We start from the raw sequence: 22,009 nt of genomic DNA, 5'->3' as shown, positions 1-22,009 counted from the left end.
ACCAGTTCCCAGTCTTCATTCCAAGATAGAAGGTAAGGGGTATTAAAAAAAAAAAAGGATGGATAAGCTAGTTAATGCCTATTATAGACAAGCAAGATAGTTGAAGTTCCTTGAATCTGTGTCTGATGAGGGTGGATTAAAGAAATCAGGCTTGTTAAGCCTGGAGAAGAGAAGGCTGGGGGAGAAGTACAAAACCCACTTTTTAAATCGTTGTCACATGGAGTAGGGATTAAATTGGTTTATTTTGGCCCCAGAGTATAGAACCAGGAGAATGGGTGGGAGTTTCAAAAAGGCTTTATTTGAGGAAAGAGACTTCCAATTGGAGCTGGTCATAAGTGAAGCGTGCTACTTGGATTGATGGCAAGTTCCCTGTCCTTGGAGATCTTCACAAGGGGCCAAATGATTGCTTACTGGGTACTTTATACTTGGGGATTTCTTTCTGGTATGGTTTGGACTAAAAGTTTCCGGAAGTCCCTTCCAAATCTCAAATTCTGTGATTCTCTTGGAGCCAAGAGGCAGATCCAGGTCTCCTAATTCCAACTTTACTGCTCTTTTCCAAGCTGTGCACTTGACACCCACCAGTAGGCAGCTGGGCAGATCCAATTAAGTTAGTGTTATGGAAAGCCTTTTGTTGGCAGTGATGACATTCCGGAGCCATTGTTGAGAGTCTTGAGGGAAAGGCTGCAAGAGTGCTGCTGACTGAGCCTCTGGGCAGTGTTGGGGCGGAGGAAGTGATTTCGGTGTGGGCAGGTGATCTCTGTGGGGATGCAGCCTGCTGATCCTGCTTGAACTGGACTTGCTGCTGGGCTCTCATGGCTGCTGAGTCACACACAGCTTAAGCTAGTTGCCCTGCTGAGCCCTGCTGAGCCCCTTGTGGCGCTTTCTGGGGAACTCAGATGAGAAGTCTACATTTGGGGAACAAAGAAAATCGAGCTCTCTGGGGGACAGAAACAAAGACAGAAGTAAGAGAAGATATATAAAAATCATCGTGTTCTTTCCTCCTTTGGAGATTTTGATTTATCTGTATAAAGAACCCGGGATGGAATTTGATAAGGAACTTTGTTGGAAAATAGGTTTTTCTACTCAATTATCCAGAAATCTTCTAATCCCATTTTAAAGAGGTTTTTTTTTGTTTTTGTTTTTTTCCCCACCATGAGCTGCCTTCAGTGATGTAATGAAATGATGGATGAAAAAAGGTAACAAATGAACAATTAAGACCTGGAAGGTGGAAGCAGCCAGGCTACAAGCTTAATAAGGAATCCAAAAAGAACTTTAGTTTAACATGAGGGAGAGTTAAGAGTTAAAGGAGTGAATTAAATACAATAGCAAAGTGCACTCAAAAAACCACCCACATTTCTAATATATGGCACTGCCTTCCCACTCCCAGCATCTTTTGCTGGCTGGTTTCACAGCCCACAGTCAGCACTGGGCCTTCCTGAAGAATCCTTTATTGCTTTTTAGTGGACACTCATGCTCTCCTGAGAACCCTCCTACCTAATGGCTGTAAATCCTGGAGGCAAGGTCCAGCAGTGGAAAAGATATTTCTGTTCACTTCAGCTCTGAGAGTAGAGGACTTTTCCCCAGGTTTCTCACCTATATTTCAGGCTCTGTTCTCAGGCCTTGGCAAACCTGTGTTTCAGAGGGAGATAGAATGTAGCCCCACCTAAAACCCCTTCCAAATCCAGTGAATTTAAAAATAATTCTCTTAGATTGTGATTTTCATGATTTTCTCAGGCTAACATTTTAAAAATACTTCTTGCTCTTTCTTCACATGTATTAAAAGAGACATTATAAAGAGAAGGCTAGCATAAGGGATTTGGACACAGGTTAGGACAATAATCAAATGGATTTGTTTCCTGATATTAAGTGGGTTCCACAGTATTACACACTTTACACGATTTCAGATTTTCATAATGTATTGTCAGTTATGCTGACTTTTTCTTTTTCTTCTCTAAAAATATTATTTGTCATGTTAAATGGCTCTCATGAAGGGGGCAGAAAACAGGAAGATATATATTTAAGAAAGAAAAAAAAAGACTAATGTATTTATTGTCTTAGCTTAGTGATATCGGAAAGAGTGATAAAAAGGAAGGGAAGGCACTATTTTGTGGACCCAAAAGGCTAATTGTACTCCTGTTGATTTTGGAACCTTTTTGCATGGATGATAATTGACATTTTTTTTTCATTTCATTAAGCCTTACTTTCCTCATCTGTAAAACTGAAGAAATTGACTTATCCCCAATGAGTGCCAACCTACCAGGCTCAGAATCCATGGACTCAATGGAATTATTATAAGGAATGTTACAAGGAGTACTAAATATTGATATATTGGTCTTTTAAACTCCATGAATATTCACCATAATAATGTTTAAGTTTTTTTCTTGAGATTAGTTTAATTTTATTTATCTATCTTGCAAAATGCTGTAGGATTAAAAGTACTAAGTTCTCTCTCTCTTTTTTAAACCCTTACCTTGTGTCTTAGAATCAAGACTAAGTATTGTTCCATGGCAGAAAAGTGGTAAGAACTGGGCAATGGGGGTTAAGTGACTTGCCCAGGGTCACACAGCTAGGAAGTATATGAGGTCAGATTTGAACCTAGGACCGCCTGTCTCTAGGTCTGGCTCTCAATCCACTAAGCCACCCAGCTGCCCCCTTAGCTTCTCTTTAATATTAAACAGTTTATATCAGAATAAATGTCTGAAATGGTTGCTATGACAATAACTGACTATAATATATAATATAAGCAGTCTGGCGGCATTATGGGACTAAGCTGGCTAAGCTATTCATTGGTAGTGTCTTATAATTTATATGTCTTTGGACAAGTCATTTAACTTGTCTAGATCTCACTTACTTCATTAGTAAAATGAAGATATTGGATAAAATAATCTTTCTCAGTTCCAATTCCTAGCTGAGCCCTAATTGCTTCATTTAGAAAATAGGGATAATTGCTTGTACTATATGCCTTATTGTGGTCAAGTTCAAATGAGATCCTATTGATGATTTTTAACCATAGAGTATTATATAAATATATAATTGATTATTATTAACATAAGAATTATTTCTTCATCTAAATTAGGATAAGAGCTAAGAAATATGCAAGGCTTAGGGGAAACTACTTTTCTTGGACCCCCAGACCTTAAATACTTTACTCTCCTTTCTTCCTCTTTCAACATCCAGCCAGAATTCAGGGATTATATGGGAGGTAAATTGCTCAGCATTGTGTATGCATATAGGCTTTTCCCCTCCACTAATGAGTTCAAACTCATATATGAAACTCAAGCAAATTTAGATTTCTACTGAAGAGCAAATCTTGATGTAAACTTCCCCACACACCTGCATATGTTACCCAAACTGCTTCCTCTAGAGAGTATCACCTACTGTCAGTAGTCAGAGAAGAGGCTGCTGATGGTGGATATTTTCCTGCATCTAGAACCTGAGATGCTTCCATTCTGCCATCTGTTCTCAGGATAACCTTATTGCTTGCCAGTGACTACATACAATGCAAGAATTAGTGCTCTCAGGAGAAAGGAAATCTGTCTGAACAGCTAGTTAAGAATATGAATCTATTTCCTGGAGAGACTATGCATTTTATCTATTGTCCCCCCCCCCCCCACCATGCAACAAATAACCTAAAATGAGCTGAAAATGTTTATTGTCTGACTACTGACATTCATAGACACTATGTTAAGAATCTCTTCTCTTAATAAAAGACTCAGGTATATCTCACAAATAATTATATAATTTGGTAACCATATCATACTGCTGACTAATATTGAACTTGAGTCCCATTAAATCCCCAGAACTTTTCTATAGGAATTGTCATATATCCAGACCTTCCAAAGCTTATAACTACCCAAAAGGCAACATAATGTGGTGGATAGGAAGCTGTCTTGGAGGTCTGAGTTCAAGTTCAATTTCTGATCCATACTAGCTGTGGCCATGAGCAAACTACTCAAGTTCCGAGTCTATCTAGGCAACTGTCTAACGGTATAAATTACTGATGGTTTAATTACTGAAAGACACCAACATTAATGAAATCAGAGGTCTTAGCTATAAGAAATCTCTCATTCCTAGAGAAATTCAGAAAGATTCATCATGATATTTTTTCCCCTGGGAGATGAATTTATTTTTGGTCCTGGCACTCTTATAGATGGTCTCCTAAGAGGAAATATTAATGGATTCATGCCATTGATATGGAATGAGAATTCTAATGGAGTGTCTCAGGAATCTGTCCTTGACATTTTACTGTTTAACATTTTTATCAGCAAAGGAATAAATGGTATGATTATTGAATCTGGACATAAAAGAAAGCTAGGAGAATATAACTTGGATGACAAAATTAGGATCCTGAAAAATCTACACAAACCAGAACTATGGTCCACGTCTACTATGATGAAATCTAATACATCTAAAGAATTACACTTGAATTTTAAAAAAATAGTAGTGCAAGGACAAGTCGTGAAAGGTCTGAATGCATAGCAATTCCCTGTGAAAGAGATATGGAAGTTTTAATGACCCTCAAGTGCAATATTAGTCTGCAGTAAGACATAGTTACCAAAAAAACTAATGGGATCTTTGGTTGCTCAGAATAAGAGAGAGGTAGACTTTGTTTCCTCTGCCCAAAACTTATTTATAATAAAGTGTTCATTTGGAGGCATCTGACTATAAGAAGGACATTAAAGAGTTGTTGTTCATCCCTCATTTTTGAAGAGTGATTTCTTCATGAAAAAATCACAAAGGTGATTTTTTGACTTGCCTCATAAGTTTCCTTCAGCAGCACATACATTAAATTTGGAATACTACTGAGATTAGCATATCTCCTGTGCAAGGATTAAATGCAAACTCATGAAGTATATCATTAAAGAGAGAGAACACAACCATTAAATGGTGATAGGCATGGGGATCAATCTGTACAGATTTTAAGGAATTAGTAATGTTTAGTTTAGAGAAGATTAAGGATCATAGGATCATCCATCTAGAAAAGATTGTAAAGAATCTCAAGAGTCATATTATCCAGCCTTCTCATTTTATAGATGAGGAAACTGAGACACAGATAAATTAAAAGACTTATCCAAGGGACATACTATTAGTCTTCAAATATTGGACAATTATAGGATAAACTTAAGAGAAAACTAGTAATGATGGATGGATTTACTGAAAGAGATTTTAGGTCAATAAGAAGATACATATACACACAATATACTTGTATATAGTATGTATATACTTACAATTAGAATTTCTCACAGGTCAGTCAGTCAACAAGAATTTATTCAGCATATGTGCCAGGCCAACTGGCATCCAGTCTCATTCCATTGACTTTCCATGATGCTTATGCTGTTGTACTTATCACCATGGAATAAAGCCTCCAATTCTTTTTAGATCACCAATATGCCATACTTCTATCATATGGACATCTAAGTATTATTCTCATTCTCTTAGTAGTTATTTCATTCTCTGAATTACTGAACACTTCTTTCACAGGCTTTGCCTTTCTACACCATTCCTGCCAGCCTCCAGTTTTACATCATCCTGACATTCTTCCTTTCCTACTTTGATTTTAGTCTCTACTGGCACAGCTCAACAAGCCTCCGGAAAAATAAGGTCCTTTTAGTCCCTTTGAGATCAACTGTTTTTTCCTAGTAAAGGCCCCAATTTTGATTTCTTAAAATGTGGAGTGGAAATTAATTCCCAATCTTTACCATCACTCTGGACAGTTGTTCACTTTTCACACATTTCTTTTACCTTTAAAGCCTTAGCTCTAAATTGGAGGAAGACATCTGAAATAAATGTATCTATCTTTCCATCAAATATATGGGATTTCATAGGCCCTAGGGATGTCAATAGAAAAAAGTTCTAATAATATAATTCCCTCTACATATCATATGAAAGCATGTGACCCACGTAGATGTAGGTTACAATGAGTTGATTTTTATCAGCCTTAGAAACTTCATCCTATTTTGGATGATGACTGGGAAGAGCAATGGTTACTACTAATCAGCACAGAAGTTTTGTTTTGATTTGCTCTGTGTACAACCTGGATAAGTTGCCTCTTCTCTTGGTAGTATAATGGAATCCTACTTCCAAGGGCACCCCATAGTGTACCTGACTTACTATAGATGTTAGATTGACTTTACTTTATCTCTATTGTAGCTCACAATTCTGGAGTTTGAGTGTCCCACTATTCTCAACCTCTCCCAGTTATAGGGATAAAAGGTATGTACCACCATACCTGACTTATAGATCCTTATCCTTCTGTGAACCATGAGATGTTGTTATTGTCGCCATTGTTGTTGTTTTTCCCTGAAGATTCAAATCCCCTTTGATGGCAACCCATTGTTTGTAGAGCTCCAAGAATCATGTCCTGTATATATAGTCTCTATTTCTCTCTATTTGCTCTTGGATTTATTTTTTATAATCAGCCTAAGAATTCTTTATTCTCCTTAATAAACTTGAGCCTGGGGAAGTGTTTCTCAAACCATTTTACCTATTCAAGCAAGAAAACCAGCTTGTATTTAATAGAATGTTGGTGTTTGCCTCTGGGGATGAAGGCATTAAACATAAGGCAATCTCTTCCCACATGATGGTGGATTGAGCACAGTTGCAGAGGATCCTTAGACTTAATCTGAAGGTGTTTCATCATCTCTCAGATCCCCTCTTTGATGTTTTATGTACTTTGGTTCAGCACAGGACATGATCATGTATCATATGTAGACACCCAGGGGAAAAAACACACACCATATGAACCACTGACTGCACTGCTGAAAGCCTTCCTCAGGAAGTTAGCCAGGATTAGATAAATAAAGCATAGAGAAATAAAGGTAAAGGAATAGCTGAGCAATATCAAGATTCATATCCTTTTACTCCATGAGAATCTGTGACCTCTTATATTTTTTCTTATAGTGTTTTATGTGTGTATACCTAAGCATACATATATATCTATTATATATGTATATAAACATAATATGTGTGTGTTTGTATATATGTATTGTAAACCTTAAAATTTCTTAGACTTATAAATGTTGGAAATTTCACCATTGGGAAATTTCATACTTGAAAAATTTCCTACTGATAATCTATTGGAATGTGAACCCCCTTGGCATGGGAGGGTCTTTCTCCTCCCTACTTAAGATTACTTTAGGACAGAAACCTTTTGCTGAACAATGGAAAGGGCTTTGACCTATGCTTAAGCATAGAACAGGAAGTTCTTTGAGTCATGATTGATTTTAGAATTGATACAATAGAGATACTTGGAATGACAGAACCAGGTCTTGGAACTTCCAATCTCCACCCTGCTCAGGGTAACAGGATTTAGGAAGGGCTGCAGCAAAGGATCAAGATTTAATTATTTGAGAATATGACCTTCAACATACATGTGCAAAGCCACAGACCTCTGGGTGGTCCTGGGTTAAGCTAGAGCCACCATTGGCACAGGGAAGACATGGACAGTGATTGGTAGATGTGAGAACTGAGGGGAGGGAACTTGGATGGTTTCCTTAAAGATAGCGGGGTCTGAGGACTGAAGGAGGTTGGAGAGGTTTTGCTCTGAGAGGTTGTGCTCTGATAAGCTTGCTCTGAAGGAAGCTGGAGGTGGAGGCCCCTGAGATTGTTTCTCCATTTTGGTCACGTGAGTGATAGGGACTGATCTCTTTTCTTGCCTCAGCTATCTAAGGGCTTGGGCCTTTTGGCCCAGCCTAAACAGAGGGGGTATTTAAGCCCTATTCCCTTCTCTCCCTTTCTCTCTCTCTCTCTCTCTCTCTCTCTCTCTCTCTCTCTCTCTCTCTCTCTCTCTCTCTCTCTCTAATACCTTTCTTCCTCCTGTTTGTAATTAAACTCCATAAAAGGTTGACTGCTGATTTGAGTTTTCATTTAGGAATTACATAGCTGAATTCCTTGGCGACCTTAAATTAATATATATCAGTCTTTTAAAGTGATTTCCTTGTCACAGTATACATGCATGAGTGTGGTTACTCCTCTATGCTTATTTCCACACTCTCACTTGTATTGATGGGTTGAGACTCCACAAGACAGTTCTTCCCTCAAATGTTTTTCATTGATTATTAGCCAGAGTTAAGTAGAATTTTTAGATTTTTAGAATTGGTATTGACTAAGAAGATTTAGCAAAGTCAGTTATTACAGAAACATCCCAATCCTACAACTTGGGGTAAATCATTACTTTGCAAACAAAAGATTTCATGGGAGAATGGACTCAAACTTAAAAAGTGCATGTGACCAAAATGTAAATTCATAACTCCTAGAGTCATAAAGTTGGCTATCCTTGGTAATGCTGAGACCACTGGTAAGGGGAGACCCAGGCCCTTCCAAGGTAGTGTGAAGATTAAATTTAACTCTCCCCTGATTATAATAATGAAAATACTTAACTTAAATTGTAACTCATGTCTATTTTTAGATTTTAATCCCCATAAGTGTAAACAATCTACTTAAAAGTTAAGTATGAAGATCTGCCCATTTAGATCTAATCATCAAAAGTGCAAATATCCCACTTTCTCATGAAGTGGGAGGTCTGTGACCCAAATGTGCGATAGTGGATAAGGAATCATAATTGACTAACTGCCTTCTGGGCAGTCCTAGAGCAGAATGTCAGCTGTGATTGTTAGACATGGAATTAGGGGAAATGATGCAAGAGAAAATACCTATAAAATAGAGAGTGCTACACAGAGTTGGGGATTCTTGGAGCAGAGTTCAACTTGGACTTCCACTTCTGCTGGAGGGCAATTCTTCATGCTTTTGAGTTGAGGCTAGTGAAGAGGGGCAGAAGGATCTACTGACTGGACTGACACATGGTGAATGAAAAAGCTGACTCAACTGCTGACTTTTCTCTGAAGAGACTGGCCTCAGGAAAGACCTATCCTCTTGAGAGACACTACCCAGGTCCTTGACTTTGCCAAGGCTGGCTGAAAGTAATTTTCCCTGCCCAGGGGGGCTGGGAGTAAATTATTTAGTGGCTAGGCTAGATATCTTACCCTATCCTCTCTCTGATTTTCTTCTTCATTCCTTCTATATTTTGTAAATAAATTAATTAAATTCCTGGTGACCACTCTTAAATATTCAAGTCCAACCCTTTTAAAAATAACCCCTTTTCCCCCTTACAGTAGTCATTCCACTTTTGGATAGGTCTAATTATTAGGAATTGCTTTCTTATGGCCAATCAAAATCTGCCTTTTGATAAATTTTATTCCCTGTTCCTAGTTATGCCCTCTGAAGTTAACATTAAAAAACAAACAACACTCCTAAAAATGAATAAATCCCTCTTCTGCCTGAGAACCATTCAAAAACTTGAAGACAATCATTAATGCCATTAAGTTTTCTCTTCTCAATGATAAATGTCCCCATTTCTTTTAACTATGCCAATATAATGCTCTTTGATTATGGCCCAAGATTTGACATTTGTGATTAATAGACAGAACCTGAGGAGGGATGAAGCTCTACTATGAAGAAGATGAAGAAAGGCTTCCTTCAGGAGATGGTACTTCAACTGAGCCTTGAATAAAGTTGACTCACATATAAGGCAAAGGTGAAGAGGACCAATTTACCATGTGTAAAACTTTCCAAATTATATATAAACTTTTACCTTCTCCCATGGAAAAATTGCTAGACTAATGTAACTAATGGATAGACGATTGGGGTTTTATGACTTGACCAAGGTCATATAGCTAAGATGTTTCAGAGGTCAGATTTGAACCCAGGACCACCTGTCTCTAGGCCTATATCTCAATTCTCTGAGCTACTTAACTCCTTCCATCATTACCTTTTGTGTGTTAACTTCCTCTTTTAAAATGTAAGCTCCCCAAGGAGTACTGTTTTTGCTTTTCTTTGTATCCATAGTGTTTACCAAAATGCTTAAAAATATAATAAATGCCTAAAATGCTTTTCATTCATTCATTTATTAATTTATTAATGAATATTCATATGGTATAATATCAAGGGTTTTACCATTTGGTTGCCTTACTCTGAACACTTTCTAGCTTGTCAATGTCTTTCTTAAAATATGTATTCTAGAACTGGGGATAACATTCCAGATGATTTGATTAGGAAGAATATGATCTGAGTGTTGTTTCCTTCACTTTGGATACTATTCCTCCCTTTTTACAATGTAAGGAGTATTAGCTTTTTTGTCTACCATAACTGCATTATTATCTAATTGGGCTCAGTGTCCTCTAAAAATACTAGATTCAATTTAAATCAATTCAATTAAACAAATATTCATTAGTCTCCTAATATAGCCCAGGTATATTATGTGCTAAATATCCCTCGCAAAAAGTGAAAGTGTTCTCTATCTCAGAGAATTTATATTCTACTGAGAAAATATAAAATATGCAGACATAAAAAAAATAAAAGGAGGAAACAGTATTCTCAGAGGTGCAAATGAAAAGAGAGTATTTTCCAGGTTTGATGTACACTTTGGACAAAGTTCTTTTGTTTTCAGATTCTACTTCTCATTTTGTACTTTTTGATTTTGTAATCCAGGTATAAAACTTTATATTTATTCCTATTAATTTTCATTTTATTTCATTGGACCGACTATAGTTTACTTTTGGGATCTTTTGGGATTCTTATTGTCATACAATGTGCTAATTATGATGTCAGCTATAAATCTGATAAACTTTGAATTTATAGAATTTCAAAATTGTAAGAGAACTAGTCCAATTTCTACCTGAAAGAACTTAAATTCATTCTTAAACATATTGGAAAAGGTCATGGATAAAGATGTTAAGCTGTGCTAGATTATAGATAGGTCTTAGATACACTGTATTAGAGACATGACTAAGTTAAAATTGAACCAGGATTGACTGAATGCTCTTTGGATCCAGTCTCTCTACTGTTACTGATACACCTAGTTTCATTATAATTTAGCCTATAATTTTCCATTTTGTCTTCAAGGATTTGTGAAAAATATTTTATACTTAATGATCTCACTATACCATGATTCCTCTTTAATTGGCTCTCATCCCTCTTATTATTGCTTACTGATTAATACCTAGTAAACTAAAAATCTGAAAAATAACTTACACAGGATGCCTTTCAGAACTTGAATGCACCACCCACTCACCTTCACCTTATATGTGAGGCAATTTTCTTCAAGACGTATTCAGGGACCATCTCCCTCAGGAAGCCTTTCTTCATCTTCTTCATATTAGTGCTTCCTTCCTCCTCAGGTTTTTCAGTCTATTAATCACGAATGTCAAATCCTGGACCATAATCAATTAACAAGCAAAAATTTATTAAAGTTTTTTTAAATCTGTATTCTTTCCATCTTTTTCTATGGTAACCTATTCATTGCTGGTAGTTACCAGTAAAGGCTACTTCCAGGCCGATAAGGTCAGTTCCTGACATACAAATATAAGAGAGAAATAATCACAACTCCCAAATCTTCTCCCAGATAGCCCCAATTCTGACTTCTTTCCTGAGTTTTAGACTCATGGTTTCAACTGCCAACAAAATAGCTTCATTTTAAATGTCCTGCTAAAGGAAAATATCTAAAACTGAATTTATCTTTTCTCCTAAATTTACCCAGGATTATAAATGCCTTATCTTTGTCAATGATATCATAATTCTCTTGACCAGCTTAATCACACTAAGGTCCTTAGAGTCATTTCCCTCTGCCCACAATGCATGGATCCAATTAGTTCACAAATCTTCAAGATTCTATCCCTGCCTCATCTCTCACATGCATTGCTCTGAAGGCTGAAACTGTTACTCTAGTTTCATCCTTCTTTCTCTCCTGCCTAGATGGTCACAATGGGCTCCTAATTAATCTCCTGGCATATGGCTTCTTCCTTTTTCCATTCATACTAGACACATTGCTGTCAGATAATCATCCTATTACAAAAGGTCAGATGATATCATTTCTCTATGCATAGACCATCCATGGTTCTAATTGAAGAGGCAGCATGATATGATAGAAAACATCCTAGAGCATTACATTTAAAATAGCATGATTAACTCCATTTTGCCTTTATTCACTATTTTGTTAAATTAAATTCTAATTTTGTGTAAGTCATCTGATTACAAGAAAATCAAAAGAAAGGAAAATTATGTCTGCCTCTCCCATCTCAGTATTTCCCAATCCTCTGGACCAAAAAGGAACAGGGTGGCTCAAAATCTACATCCTACTTTTCATTCTTTTAACTATACATTGACTGTAGAAACCAAGGTTTCAGGTCTTTGGGCTGACTAAAAGCCTTGCACCCAATTTGTTTTGAAATCACTTATCTTTCTAAATATATCATCTGGATGAGTCTCAAATTTTTTTATTTCTCCATCAAAAGAGTCAGAGGACTTGGGTTCAACTTTGAGTTCCTTTCACTTTTGCTTTTTTAGTAAAAGGAGAGAAGTTAAATTAAATGGTATCTAAGCTCTCTTCCAACTCTGAGGCAGCTAGGTGGTACAGTGGTTAGAGTGTGGGACTTGGATTCAAGAAGACCTGGGTTCAGTCCTGCCTCAGGTAATTCCTGCCCTTGTGACCCTGGCAAATTCTGTTATTCTCTCTCAAACTTAATTGCACCATCTGTAAAAAGGAGGTAACAATAGCACCTACCTCACAATGTAAAGATCAAATGACATAACATGTTATCTTATTGATGACCTCTGTAAACCTTAAAGACATATAAAATGTCAGTTATTATTATTATTATATCTATCATATTGCCTATCAAATAAATTCCAAATTCTTTAGCCCATCATTTAAGTCTCTCTATAATGTCACTTCAATCACCTTTTACCATTTTACCTCACCCGATTACAGAAAAGTCACAAGAAAGGAAAATTACTAGTCTTCCCTCAACCCTCACCTCAGTGTCCCCCAAACTTTTCTACCAAAAAGGAAAATTACAAGTCTCCTGTTGGATCCCTTTAGAGACGGATAGAAATTGTCCCTACCATTTATTAATGTAGAGAACACCCTCTGCAGCTCTGTACTTTCTTTCAGCCATTAGTGTTTATGTCTTAAGTATCCAGAATCACACAGCCAGCAACTCAAAACACACCAGAAGCGAAGGAGGCATCTCTGGCTCCTTCCTTCTTTCCCTTTTAGTCTCAGCCAAGTAAATAGGCACACATTCAAAGAAGCCAACTGACTTCAAGACCCCTACCATAGCCATTCGTCATCCTCGTTGATTATATATACTTTTCATAAAAAAAATTTTGTCTACATATGTGTGTCTATGTGTCTGTCTACACACCTGGGTACATGACTTCACATGAAAGGTAGCATGGCATAGTGTATAGAGTAGAACTGTGAGAACTGGGTTCAAGTCCTGCCTCCAACATAGCCTGGTTTCATAATAACATTTATGTTATTTATGTTTATTTATTCTTCCATAATTTCATTTAATATTGATAGCAGCTCAATTTCAATTTTGCATGAAGCAAATACCTTTGTGATGCTCCTTAATAATTCTGTATGAGTGTTCATATATTTGATACAACTGATCAATAAGAATACATCTATATGTGTAATATATAAACCTGTGGATGAGAATAGATACAATCTGCACATACATATGTTTTTTCTACTTACAATGCTTCCTTATACACCACAGAGCAGATATCACATTATATATATGTATGTATATACATATATATATGCGATTCTACATAAGTCCTGAGTAATTTAAGTATTATTTAGTAAAATACTATAAATTCTGATATTTCAGCCAAAGTGCTTATAGATAATATAACATAAATGTTATTATGAAACTGGGTAGATCATTTAAATTCTCAGTGCTCTAGACTAGTGATGTGTGTGTATTGAAGTGGACCTAAGCCCTGGGAAACTCCATCTCCCCAGACTCTTTACTGCAACTTCCTCTGACACCTCCCACTTCTTTCGTGGGAGGTATCAGAGGGAGAATAAAAGAAGAGAGAAGCCTGGGTTTTGGCTTGTGTCTCCCCTCCTCTTCCCCAACCTGGGTGGAGAACTTTGGTCTCTGCATAGCTGCCAGAGATCAAACTTTCTCTAACTTTCCCAAACTTTCTTTTCCTAACCTTAAATAAACCTACCTAACTTTCTCTGGAGTCTAGTTTGATTTAATTTAACTCCCTAGCCTACCTAAAAGAAAAACCCTGAACAATTTCTCTGCCAATGCAGGGGGGGGTACCCCTGGCTACCTACCTTCCCTTCCTTTTCCTATCATTCCTTCCTTTTTCTCCCAACAACAGATGTCTAACTCAATTAGAAGTGGGGCTATTAAAATGTACATAACAATTCCAGTAGGCCACATGTAGACTTAGAAAACCACATATTAATTATCTATATTTCATTGTATTTTTATTCTGTGAGAATTGAAATGAATATATAGTAACTAAAGTATTATATTTATAATAATTATTAAAATAAAAACTACAGTTAAAAGGGAGCTAACTAACTCCAGCTCTGGTCTTGATAAAGAAGAAAAAGAGGGAGCCATCCCAGAAAGCTTTAAACAATTACATAACTAGGCAAACTTGAGGTTGCAGGGAAAGGGATGCTGGGAAATACAAAAGGAATTCTGGGGAATGTAGTCCTGGGGTTCAAGATTTTCCAACTATACAATGCACTTTGCTAAAATTTCTAAATTGCATTTTAATCTGGTTTATTGGGCACTTAGAAGTGTTGTGAGCCCTGTGTTTGATGACTCTCTTTGCCTTTTGCAACTCAGTGAAGACTATAAGCTGTAGAAAAAGTACTGATCTGCATTGATAGGTTTCTTCATCTGGGATATACATGTTCAGAATCCCTATTACATATATATATAGGTATACATACAAACTTATACATAAATATATATTAGGAGCAACTAGATGGTACAGTCAATAGTGTGTTGAGCCTGCAGTGAAAAAAAAACACATTATTTTTGAGTTCTTACTAGCTGCATGACTGCAGGTAAGTTATTTAATTCTGCCTCATTTTCCTCATTTGTAAAATGAATTGGAGAGGGAAATGGCAAACTACTCCAGTATCTTTGCAAATGGAGTCAAGAAGAGTTAGAAATGATTCATAACAACAAAATGATGGATTGGTGAATGTTGTCTGGTTAATTTCCATTAATCATGAAAATTCATTGCTTTTTGTCTGATTAACAAGGAATTTTTAAAATAGTTTTTGTTTTTTATGCTATACCAGTTTTAAATATTTAATCTTATTTATTTTTCTCTTGAAATAAAAGGGAATGTGCATATTATCTTCTTTCTTTCTCATTGAGGTTTTCCTATTGTGATTATATTATGATCATTTACTTTTGCTATTCCTTGAATTATGTTCCTACTCTTAGTTTGGGAGTAGATAGGAGAGGAACAGGATAAGTTATAATGATACAAGATGTTTCCTGGGTCAAGATGGCGGCCCAGAAGGAGCAGAAGTTTGGACCTCTGAATACCGTTCCTACCAATCACAAACTTAATGCTCCTAGGGGACTCAAAATCAAACTTAACAACAAGACAGAGCCAAGGACTCTCCTCCTACTGGACTTAATTCAGAAGGTACGCCCCCTGAAAAGCCGGAATCCAAGAACACTTGGGTTTAAGGGGAAGACAGAGGTCCCAGGACCCATCCCCCCACCCATCCAGAGCACTGAGACTCCAGCAGCAGTGGGAACTTTTGGACAGTCAAAGGTGCTGGTCTGGAGGGTGTACCTTGTGGGCAGGACTGTGCCAAGTTTGGAGTGTCCAACACAGATGGCGGGGAAGGAGATAGAGAGGGAGCATATTTGATTCCATCAAATTAAAAAGTGTTTGTAGAAACAAAATTAATGCATCCAAAATTAGAAGGGAAACAACAAATTGGGAAACAATCTTCATTACAAAAACATCTGGCAAAAGTCTAATTACTCAAATTTATAAAGAGCTAAACCAGTTGTACAAAAAAATCAAGCCATTCTCCAATTGAAAAATGGGCAAGGGACATGAATAGGCAATTTTCAGTTAAAGAAATCAAAACTATTAATAAGCACAAGAAAAAGTGCTCTAAATCTCTTATAATCAGAGAAATGCAAATCAAAACAACTCTGAGGTATCACCTCACACCTAGCAGATTAGCTAACATGACAGCAAAGGAAAGTAATGAATGTTGGAGGGGATGTGGCAAAGTTGGGACATTAATGCATTGCTGGTGGAGTTGTGAATTGATACAACCATTCTGGAGGGCAATTTAGGACTATACCCAAAGGGCAATAAAAGACTGTCTGCCCTTTGATCCAGCCATAGCACTTCTGGGTTTGTACCCCAAAGACATAATAAGGAAAAAGACTTGTACAAGAATATTCATAGCTGTGCTCTTTGTGGTGGCCAAAAACTGGAAAATGAGGGGATGCCCTTCAATTGGGGAATGGCTGAATAAATTGTGGTATATGTTGGTGATGGATACTATTTTGCTCAAAGGAATAATAAAGTGGAGGAATTCCATTGGGACTGGAACAACCTCCAGGAAGTGATGCAGAGTGAAAGGAGCAGAGCCAGGAGAACATTGTACTCATGTAATGGACTTCTCCATTAGTGGCAATGCAATGACCCTTTACAATTCGGAGGAACCTACGAGAAAAACTGCTATCTACATCCAGAGGAAACACTGTGGGAGTAAAAATACTAAAGAAAAACAATTGCTTCAATACATGGGTTGAAGGCTTATTGTTGGGGATGTAGACTCTAAATGAACATCCTAGTGTAAACAACAACATGGAAATGGGTTCTGATCAAGGGCACATGTAATACCCAATGAAATTGCATGTTGGCTGCGGGAAGAGTGGGAAATAATGTGATTATTGTAACCAAGGAATAATGTTCTAAATTGACTAAATAAACTGATTCAAATGGAAAAAAAGAAACAAAAAATAATAAAATAAAAACTAAAATCCCATTAAAAAAAAAGTTTCCTGAAAATTTTGAAATAATAGTGCCTTTTTGAATGCAGGTACTAGCTCTGCCTGAGCAAACTTAGCTTTTGTTTGGTCTACTGGCCATGTTCTTTAAAATATGGATGTAATGCCTGCAAACATTTTCCTTGGGGTCTAGTCCACTTATCCAACAGACCACAACATCTCTTCATGCTCAGGTAATTGATGCCTCTGGGAAAGATCACTGAATCCTGGAGAATTTCTATTTGATCACAAAAGTCAGACAATGTTTTAGATAAAAGAGTTTTCATGATAGAAACTGTACTTTAAAGTCTTTTAAAAAATGGTTTTCTAGAGTGCATTGTTCTTGTAATCTCTATTGAATCATTTTGGGGGGCATCACATATTGTTGAAGAATTGAAGCAGTTGGATAAAATCCAGGTCCTAAATGTCATAAAAGTTGATGGCCTGATGAGGCATTAAAAACTGCACAAAAAGCCTCAAGGGACATAAAAATATTAACAAGGCATTAAAGTTAATGGAATTCTAATGACTGTAAAGAAAAACTATTTTTTTTCTAGCTATGCTGCATGAAGCAGAAATACTACTTAATGAGTTTTGACTAACTCCAGTGTATCAATGAAACAGGGAAATGATAGCTATCTACATTTATTGGCCATGTAAATATGATGAAGGGTGAAAGTAACAAGAAAAGTCTTTCATTAATCCACATTAATTTAAATCACCAAAATGCTCTGTTGATTAGCTGTTGTTTGGTCATTTCAGTTGTGTCTTACTTTTCATAACCCCATTTGGAATTTTCTTGGCAAAGATTTAAAAGTGGTTTGCCATTTTCTTCTCCAGATCATTTTACAGATAGATGCCTTTTCTTTCCTGTATGTACATTTGCTGTCCAAAATGGTAGCTTGTGAAGTTCCTTCTTGAGCAGTTTAGATTTCTTGATTATTTGTGTTTTTTTTTCCCTCTGAAACTTCTCTATCCCCATCTGTAAAGACAAAGGACAAAGGAAGGGAGGTATAAAAATAAGGGCTACTCAGTAAACACTGACAGGTGTCCTCAGGCAAACCACATGGAACACATCCCACCCACAAGTCAACTCAGTTGCTCTTGTATTATTTTACTTTTCATTTCATCAGGAAAAGGAATGAGACAATTTTCACAGAAATATCATATAGAATTGCTATATTCTCAGTAAGGAAGTTTTTTTTTAACTCCCCTACTTTCTATCAAGATTGTTCTAATTAAGTGAGATAATGTAAAAAAAAATGAGGAAAGAAGAAGAGAGAAGAAGGGAAAATGTTCCATTTCTATAATAATTTGAAAACTAATCATGCCCTTAACCACTATTCAGCCCATTTTCCAAATACAAAGCCCACAATAACCATTTCTTTCTGTTGACAAAATTCTAGCAAGTGAAACTGAAGATAATAAATCTGCTCAACTCTCATTTTATAAAGAACTACATAACCGGGAGCTGATCAATGAGAGAAGCCCTTATGAATCTAATGTAATTCCCTATATGAGCTTATACACAGCTATTCTATGATTGGTTTCTGTCTGCCATCTTCATGGTGGAAAAGGAAAAAAAAGGCTTTTGATTGGCTACTGCACCAGAACTTGAATGTATATATAAAAGGGCTATAATTGGTCAAAGTCAATCCACTTTTCAGATTTTTCTATTTAATCTCCAATATTCTTCATCTTAGGCAGTAAATAACAGGCAAATAAGGGATAAGAAGTAAGAGAAGGACAATGACTTCATTGTATCCTAGTTGGGAAGAGTAGGCTAATGGTGCTCTCTCCACACATAGTGGCCAATATTTCCTCATTTTAATGCAGTCAGAAAGGAAAGAGAACTTGCTTGGGCTTGTTAGTGTTCTTTTGAATGTAATTTCAGCAGCCAACAATGCCTCTTACTCTCTACTAGTTAACCAGACAGGAAACGTTCATAGAATATATTTTTCTTTGTAGGGGTTAAATCAGGCTAAGTACATAGTTCACATTCATAAGGACTGGGGAGTCTTCCATTATACACAGGAATAAATTTGCTGAAATCAAATTTGACCAGTCTAATTAGGATTAAAATTTATCAGAATATTCTTTTCTCTACTATAAATTAAATATTAAAATGACTTGAAAAAGGACTCCAATTCAGATTGAAAAACTGAAGGCAGAAAGCACCATTAATCAAAATAGGAGTTCAAGGATAGAATCTAAAAATTAGAATAGGGCTCTGAGGATACCAAGGTGGTGTTCATCATCAGATGGGAGTTTCTGTTGCTCATAACAGATCATGGATTTAAAGAAAATATGCTCCTTAGAGCCAACTGGGTCTAGCTCCCTTGTTTTACAAGTGAAAACGAGGCACAAAAAAGTTATGGAAGTTACACTGTGTGCTCAAAGTCATATATTAGAGGAAAATTTTGTGCCCAAGATTTCCTTGCAGCAATTTCATCACTTTATTATGTTTCATTGTCTATCTCATTAGTCCTGAGGGTAGTATTCCACCTGGTTGGTTTTTGTTGTTTGTTCTGGAAGAGGACCAAAATGACATGACTACATTGAGATTAACAAAGCACCTAATCATTTTTGGAAAGCCAGAAATGTGATTCACATTTTTATTTCTCCACTTGCAAAATCCTTTGTTTCATTTTCATTGAAAGACCACCAGCCTATAGGTGCTCATTGTTGCTGTCCAGCTAACTTTCTATGCCTAGTGCCTAGCACATAATAATAACAATAATAATAATAATAATAATAATTGTTGAATTGAACAAAAGCACACGCCCCCCTATCTGTGGGTCAGCAGCAATATGTTTCAGCAAGGAATCAATATATATTCTTTAGAAGAAGATACTGGGCACTGAGCTTAGAGGCTCTAATTCTCTCCAAGGGAGACTGTGATTCCTGCCATTGGGGACCAAGAGAAGGGGCAATGAGGTAGAATACTTTGTTCTTTTCTGTGTGGCGGGATGGATATTGGCCTAAAAATATATTTATCTGCCTTTCCAAATACTGTTGAGGTTTAAGGATATGATTTCTAGGTTCAAGTCTTTAGCTTCCTTTTCTTTTAATGGAAGAGAGTCCCCCAAACTGAAACCCGTGAGCTTAGCCCCTTCCCACTAGGTTACAAAGAGCCACTTCAGGCTCATTTTTTTCACTCATTAGTACCATGAGATTGAGTATTTGACCTATTTATTTCTGTTGGCTGTAGCAGGATAAAAGTGGCATAAAAGACAAAGAAAAATCTAAAATTGCCATCAAATTTGAGGCATTGATACCTTATCTGTAAATACCAGGTGATTTAAATGATTAATTTAAACTTACAGCCCAGGTTCCAGCAATCACATGCTTATATATTTATTCCAGCTCAGTCAGGTCTATGAGTTTGGTAGCAAATGGAAGACTTGGGAGGAATTACAAATGTGGCCCAGAGTGTGCTGCAGTTCCACTTTAGTCATTCGAGACATTTAAATTCTCACACTTAACAAAATGTGTAAAAGAGATGGCCTTCCATAATATACTGCTTTGAATTTTCTAGCCAATGTTAAACACCTTCTTTCCAGTCTGTTGCAAAAAAAACCAAACCAAAACAAAACAAAAAACAAAAAAACCCTTCTTTAAATAGATTATGATTTTTCAATATTTATTAAATAGCTTAAATTATACCGTTCAAACGTATTTCATCATACTGGATTGGGAGTCAGGAGACAAAGATCTTAGTCCTGCTTCTGCTACTAATTAGTCACATGATGGAAGGTAAAGTGTTTAGCCATTCTGGAGTTTGTCTATAAAATGAGACCTTCCAATTTTAAAAGTTCATGTCAGAATGAATCTAAATTTCAGTCAAGCATGACTGTCAAATGAACAAATCAATGGAAATTTCATGAAAGCTTTCAATACACTGGAAAGAGAATAGAATCTGAAGGAAGGGCAATGAAGTGTGGCAAATCATACACATGCAGCTATGTCCCTCCAGAATGGGCTAAATGAGGAAGACTGCTTTAAGGAAGATAAGCAATTTGATTTTGTTGCTCAGACACATGGATCCATCTTGATTCATTCAATTTATTCATTTATTCAATAACCATTTTTTAAACATTTGCTATGTACAGCAAGAACTGTGTTCAGTGAATGATTACATAGTGGTGGGGCACATGGAGTATTATATTTAAAAAGATAAAGATAAACAGGAAGTGTTCACTGTCTCAAGGACTATAGATATAGTTGATAACATTTTAGAATGCTATCAATCTTACAAGTTTAGCATCTTAATGACCCTCTGGCCAAAAGCTTTCAGGGTCATCAACTAATAAAAATATCATTTAGATATGTTTTCAGCCCTGGTATAGCCAAGGGTTAGCAAAGGGGACACCACACATATGCACCTACACAATGACAATGTACTAATTATAGTTCATTGTAGAAAATTAAATTATCAAGAATGGAGAGAATCTGAAAAATATGAAAGGGGAAAAATGTGACTGGAGAAAAAAGATAGTTTCTCAACAAGAATAGGTCAAGAAATAAACAAGTCCCTTTTGGTTGGTGAATCTTTCCTGGAACATTTTTTTCTTTTCTTCTTCTGTCTGGGTCACAGTGAGTCATTATCAAATAACTTCCACTTCCCTAAATTTTGAAGGGGTCATTCAGCTCCACTCCATGATTTATGTGGAAAATAGTTGAAGGGGACAGAGAAATCCAGACACATAGAGACTAGTGGTACCAGTGGGGAAATCTAGGCATACTTTTGAAAGCCAAGTGGAATATTACCCCATTTCCTATTCTGAATACCTTGCCTGCTCAAATTTTAGTACCTACTCCCCCCTCCCCCCAAAAAACAAAAACCAGTCAGTTATCAGCAGAACTAGCTGAAGGCAAAGTTCCAAAGGTTTTTGTTTCTGGGAATCCAGTCTTTCTATTCTTTTCCATTTTTCATAGGATATAAGCAAACTCCTTAAGGGTAGGTAATTATTAATTTTTGTCTTTTTATCCCCAGTACTTAAAATAGTGGCTAGTACATAATAGGTTTTCAATAAGTTTTTTTTATTAATTATTTAATTTTTTCTTTCAATGGTATCTCATTCTTCTTCCCCATGGCCTCATCTCCTTATAAGTCTTATCCCTTTGTCAAATAAAATATGACGTTTGATCCCCCATTT

General features: G+C 36.4%; 1 long non-coding RNA gene and 1 other non-coding gene across 2 annotated transcripts in view; one reads left to right on the top strand and one right to left on the bottom strand.

The window, feature by feature from the left end:
* Positions 1 to 278: 278 nt before the first annotated feature.
* Positions 279 to 22,009, bottom strand: part of LOC103101935 (uncharacterized) — a 65,010-nt gene continuing 43,279 nt past the window's right edge. Inside the window, exons 2-3 of the long non-coding RNA XR_008917615.1 lie at positions 11,069 to 17,832; positions 279 to 937 (exon numbers count right to left, since the gene is read on the bottom strand). This is a non-coding gene — a long non-coding RNA (uncharacterized LOC103101935). The remainder of the gene's footprint in view (positions 938 to 11,068; positions 17,833 to 22,009) is intronic.
* On the top strand, positions 4,764 to 4,865 carry LOC130458640 (U6 spliceosomal RNA). The gene has a single exon (XR_008918049.1). It is a non-coding gene; the product is annotated as a U6 spliceosomal RNA (small nuclear RNA).

Source organism: Monodelphis domestica, chromosome 3 (assembly GCF_027887165.1).
Source record: "Monodelphis domestica isolate mMonDom1 chromosome 3, mMonDom1.pri, whole genome shotgun sequence".
Classification (NCBI taxonomy): domain Eukaryota; kingdom Metazoa; phylum Chordata; class Mammalia; order Didelphimorphia; family Didelphidae; genus Monodelphis; species Monodelphis domestica.
This window is presented reverse-complemented; position numbering and strand designations above follow the sequence as displayed.